The sequence below is a fragment of the Orycteropus afer genome, unplaced genomic scaffold, assembly GCF_000298275.1.
Source record: "Orycteropus afer afer isolate SDZICR_OR568_19922 unplaced genomic scaffold, OryAfe1.0 scaffold00010, whole genome shotgun sequence".
Lineage (NCBI taxonomy): Eukaryota > Metazoa > Chordata > Mammalia > Tubulidentata > Orycteropodidae > Orycteropus > Orycteropus afer.
The window spans coordinates 26,777-32,533 of NW_006921597.1; the positions used below are offsets into that span (position 1 = coordinate 26,777).

Below are 5,757 nucleotides of genomic sequence, written 5' to 3' on the forward strand. Positions count from 1 at the left end.
TCTCATCTATCAGGGTGGAGCAGCTGTCAATTCAAACCATCAATCTTTTGTGCAGTAGCCCGATGCTTTAACCACAGAGGCATCAAACCTCCCAGGAGCACTTCTCTCAAGCGGACCTTATTTTGTGCGGTGCCTCCGTAGAGCCAAAATACTGTGGTTGGTGTCTCAGGGATTTTGGGCAGAGAAATGAGATCAGAATTATGGCGCTGACTAATAGGAGTCTTCCTCCCTTATTTTTTTAAAAAATTCCCCACCCCCATCCCGCCGAAGACTATAGAACAATTACGTTGAAGTAAAACCAAACATGTTTCCGCCCGGTTTCGAACCGGGGACCTTTCGCGTGTGAGGCGAACGTGATGACCACTACACTACGGAAACCACATAGTTGCTTTATGCTAGGAATTTCCTCATGAAAATCTCTAAGACCTGCAGCAAGATTTCAGATGATTAAGACAGGGCAACCGAGTCTGCACAGATCGTAGTCTCGCAAAGGCCCATTCTTAGGTCAAGTCTGAGGTGCGGCTGAAGAGCAATTCCCGCCGAGGCTTCCCGGACTGGAGGGCCTCCAGAGCGCCCACTGGCCTGACAGCACTCGGTGTGTATGCGGGTAGCTCGCCTTTTGGAGAAGGCAGGGAGAAAATGGTCTTCGGAGGCAATCGTTGGAGGAGGGGGCGGCACCCTGGAAAAGAAGGTATTCACCTTCCAATTGGCTGCAAAGGACCTCTTTCCAGTGCTGATCTCCTTGAGGACTAAGGTGTGCCTGACAGAAGCCAGGGTATTTTCAGTGGCCTCATATGCATGTGAGAGCTGGACAATGAACAAGGAGAATGGAAGAACAATTGATGCTTTTGAGCTGTGGTGTTGGCGAAGAATGCTGAAAGTACGTGGACTACTGAAAGAACTAACAGGCCTGTCCTGGAGGAAGTGCAGCCAGAATACTCCTTGGAGGCGAGAATGGCCAGACTCGTCTCACATAATTTGGTCATGTTATCCAAATTCCCTGGAGAAGGATGTCATGCTTGGTAAGGTAGAGAGGGTCGAGGAAAGTGGGGAAGGCCTTCAATGAGATGGATTGACACGGTGGCAGAGGCGATGGGCTCAAGTATAGCAAGAATCATGGAGCTGGCTCAGACCGGCTGGTGTTTTGTTCCACTGTGCATAGGGTCGCTATGAGTCAGAGACGACTCTACGGCACCTATCAACAACAACAACAACAACAACAACGAGACTGATGCAAAGCCATCCCATCAGTAGGTAGTAGAAAAGTACAGGTTTATCATATTCCTGGTGGGTCTAGTGGCTAGGACTCAGTACTTTCACCGCTGCCACCGCAGCTGGATTCCTGGTGAGGGAAATCCTTTTGCACTCCTTCTTCTCAGTAAGGAGCTCTGGTAGCATAGTATCTAAACCATTTGACTGCTAACCAGAAGGCTGGTGGTTCAAACCTATCAGGAACTCCTCTGAAAGAAGATTGGGCAATGTGCTTTTGTAGTGATATCACCTCAGAAACCCAAGGAGGGATCCATCTCCACTACAGTGACTTTTAGTTCTCCTCCTTTAGGAGTTCTGGTGACGTAGTGCCTTAGGCATTTAACTGCCAACCAGATGGCTGGTGGTTCAAACCTACCAGGCATTCCTGGGAAGGAAGATTGGGCAATCTACTTCCAAAGTGACACTGCCTCAGAAACCCAAGGTGGAGACCTAAGGCAGTGAGTTTGTTTTTTTTTGTTTTGTTTTGTTTTGTTTTGTTTTGGTCTTCTCTGTAGGAAACATCTTTAGCCTCACTTGATGCAGAAGCCTCAGCCTCCAAGGCGTTGCCTAGGCTTGGGGAGGGGAGAGGCCAGGAGCTGTTTGTTGTTCAGTGGCTGGGAGCCCTCATGAACTGCATCCTGCTCTGCGTCACTGGGAACCGCCACCACTCCTGCTGTCCTATCTTAGAAACAGATGGGACAGCTATCTTAGAAAGCTAACCTTTCACTTTCACAATTTTCATTGGAGGAGAATAAAGTAGAACTGAGACAAAAGTTCAAATCTTCCTTTTCAAAACAACTGCAAATGCACAAAAGGTTAAAACAATAATAACTTCTTGTATTCTTCTCTGACATTTACCAATGAACATTTTCCACCTTTCCTTGTCAGTCTTTCTCCATATTTATGTATTTGCTACACCATTTGAGAGTAATTTACAGATATTACAAGATCCTTTGGCTACCCCTTTCCTTTGACAATATCCCTCTAAACCAGCCTCTTGAGAAACTCTCATCTTAGTCCTTTCAAGAAGACCCCTCTTGATCCTTCAGCATAAACTGTCAGGTGTGACATAGATTCCCTTCATGAATTACAATAACTTCAATCCCTGATGAATTCTCAAGTGTTTAGAGATTATTACCCAGGAACCAGCGAAAAACACCAAATCCTTTGAGTATAATCATTGTACATTACACCGACATGTTCATTCATTCCTAATTTTATTCCATGGTCAGTTTCCCATGATTGTCTTGAACATAGTTCACCATTCTGTTTCTATTATGTAGAGTAATGCCTTAAAGTTATTCATGTAATTTTAGACCCCAATGACCCCACCCAACTAAACTGAGTTGCACAGGAGGAGCTGAAATGCTTAGACAGTGGGAGAAGGCGGCATGAATAACAGGTGCAGCTATCACGAAAGCCCACAGGCTTCCATTGGGCCACACTCAGCTCAGAGTTGGGGGAGGTGGGGGTTGCTGACTGGGGTGTCTCCAGGAGGTGATGGCTTCTGTGGCAGGCAATGTGCAAAGCAAGGCAAAGCTCCTTTATCTGATTGTATCTTCAGTATCACCCAGATCATAGGTTACAACCAGACAAACAAGATCCGATGTCCCAGCCTGTCCAGTTTTCTGAAGCTTTGGAGCCATACCAGTTGTTCTGTAGAAGACCAGTGGCCCCAGCCAGTGGTTAGAGAGTATTCACTTTTGTTGAGGTGAAGACCACAAATCCTTTATTCTCTGGATAGCAATGGGTTAGTGCATTCGGTTGTAAACAGAAAACTTCGTATTTCAAACCCACCCAGGTTTCAAATGTAAAGTGTTGAATGTGTCTGCTCTCTAGAACCTCTCACGTAAGAGCATAGAGGAGACCTTGCTTAGTATGTCTTGCCTGTAATAGAGGGGCTAAACCTCAGATCAACCCAGGAGAGATATTAAGAACTAACTAGTTATATGCCTGAGAATATAGCACAGCCTTTTATACCTCTGAGGAATGGCTGTGGGTTTGAACTGCCAGCCTTCTGGTTAGTGGTCAAATGGCTTAGACACTACACCACCAGAGCTCCCAGGATTGGCATAGAAGAACTTTAAAACACTTATTATAGTTGCATCCTATATGTTCAAATGTTAATTAGTGATGGAAAATATATAAAAATGGTTCAAATCAGGCTTTAGAGACAAAAACTACCAAAAATGTCTGCGATGATAAATGAACTTAATTGGATTAAGAGCAGATCAGATGTTGCAGAAAAAATGACTAGGAAACATAAAGGTATGAGCAAATGAAAATATCGAAAATGAAACAGAAAGTAATTTAAAAAAGGACACAGCACAAGTGAACTTTAGGGAAACTGAAAGAGGACTGTGGTAGTTAATTAAGGTTGTGTGTCAACTTGGCTGGGCCTGGTTGAGTTGCTGGGCAGCTGGTGGTAGTTATTCCCTACGATGAGACTGGCAATCAACTCCATGGTGGGATCTACCACAAGCAGCTGAGTAGCTGCTTTAGGGATGTGGTCTGCTTCCTGTATATAAGAAGCAGCTTTGGGAATGGTCTCTAGCTTATTGTCATGCTTGAACACTGCACGGAGCCGAGTCATTGTTCAGCAGCCTGCCCTGCTCTGCCCATAGTGGGAGTTTCAATGGATTTGAATCAGTGGCCTGCCATGTTGTTTGGTAACATCAGGACTGTGGATTTTATTTGTCGACGTTGGCCTTGTTAGCCTCAGCAGCCAGTAGCTGCCTGAGTGAAGAGATGCCTCTAGCTTCAGTGGGCCAGGAGCAAGAGGCAGAGCTGAAGCCCAAGGTTGAGGGGCTTTCACCCAGCCCCTAGAGCCTGGCACTTGGAATTCAGATTCCTAGCCTCCAAAATTTGGAAGAATCAATTCATTTGTTAAAGCCATCTCATTTGGGGTATATTCCTGTCACAGAGCACTAGGTAACCAAACAAGGACTAATGTATCCAAAGGGAGAAGGAAAAAGTTTTAGAGACATAATGGTGAAATGTTCCAATCATTCTGAGAATTATAAACCTATTGATCCAAGACGATGAACAAACCCCAACCACAAGAAAAGTGAAGAGACCCATACCTAGGCATACCATATTCAAATCCTTTCAATTCAGTCAAAGAGAGACATCTTACATGCAGAGGAAAAAGCCATGGGGCACACCAAGAAACAAAGAGAAGGATTCCATCAGAGTTTTTGTTGAAAGCCACACATTGAGAAGACAGTGGTACAATGTCTTTAAAGTACCATGTGGGGTAGGCGGGGACTCCACATAGAATTCTATTGTAAAAAAAAAAAAAGTCATTCAAAGATGAAGGTGAAATAACACCATTTTAAGACATGCAAAAACTGAGAGAACTCAAGGACCAGCAGACCCACACTAGGAGCACTGTTAGAGGGGTCCTCCAGGCAGAAGGAAACTGACTCCAGATGGAAATCTGGAACTACACAACGGAATGCAGAGCACCAGAAATTGTATCCGTGTAAGGGAACGTGTAAGCTCTTTTGTTATTATTCAAATTTATTTAAGATATTTGACCATTTCAACAAAAGTAGTACCAATGCGTTGCGGAGTTTATAGCACATGTACAAGTAAAATACATGACAATAATAGCAGCAAGGCCAGCAGAGGAGGAAGGTGAGGAGGTCCCACATGACTTGAAAGACTGGGGTAAGTTCAAGCTGCATACTGTATACCACGAAGAAATCACTAAAATGGCAAAAGAGAGTGACAGCTAAAAAGCCAACAAAGGAGATAAAATGGAATCATGGAGAAACCATGTGAAGATTATGATAGAGCAATTGCTCTTTGAGGACTCTATCCTATAGAATTACTTAAACAAGCTGCCAAACATATGCATATGAAATGACTGCAGCATTATTTGTAATGACTAAACACAAATCAAGTTAATTTTCAAATAATATGGGAAGAGTTAAACGAGAAGCATTTTGTTGTTACACATGGGGTGACCATTAGTGGGAGCTGACTAGACTACACCTAAATGACTGACAGTACAAGCAAACAGTGGTAGAGAAACGGGTGTCAAAAGGCCTTCAAAGGGTTGTTGTTTTGTGCTGTCGAGTCGGACCCGACTCATAGCGACTCCTCCTTGGGTTTCCAAGTCAGTATTCACTATGGAAGTAGATCGCCCCATCTTCCTTCTGAGGAGTGGCTGGAGGAGCAGTCAAGTGCCTTAGGCACTATGCTACCAGAGCTTCAAAGGGTTGTTGTTGTTGTTATGTGCCATGGAGTTGGACCGCTCTTTCGTTGTGGCAGGATACAGAGGAGAAGCAAGGTCTTCTGTCGACTTTTATATGAGAGGATATGCAGGGAGGGTATATACCCGTTTTTTTCTTATTAAAAGAAGAGTGGCATGTCACGTCCCTGGGTGGGCTTGAACCACCAACCTTTCGGTTAACAGCCGAACGCGCTAACCGATTGCGCCACAGAGACAGTGACAATAGTGGCCGTCACCGTCAGTGCTTGATAACGTCTGGTCACAGC

General features: G+C 44.6%; 2 non-coding genes across 2 annotated transcripts; both read right to left on the reverse strand.

Moving 5' to 3' along the window:
• Positions 1-305: 305 nt before the first annotated feature.
• TRNAV-CAC lies at positions 306-378 on the reverse strand. Its single transcript has one exon. It is a non-coding gene; the product is annotated as a tRNA-Val (tRNA).
• A 5,254-nt stretch (positions 379-5,632) lies between these two features.
• TRNAN-GUU lies at positions 5,633-5,706 on the reverse strand. Its single transcript has one exon. It is a non-coding gene; the product is annotated as a tRNA-Asn (tRNA).
• Positions 5,707-5,757: the final 51 nt, after the last annotated feature.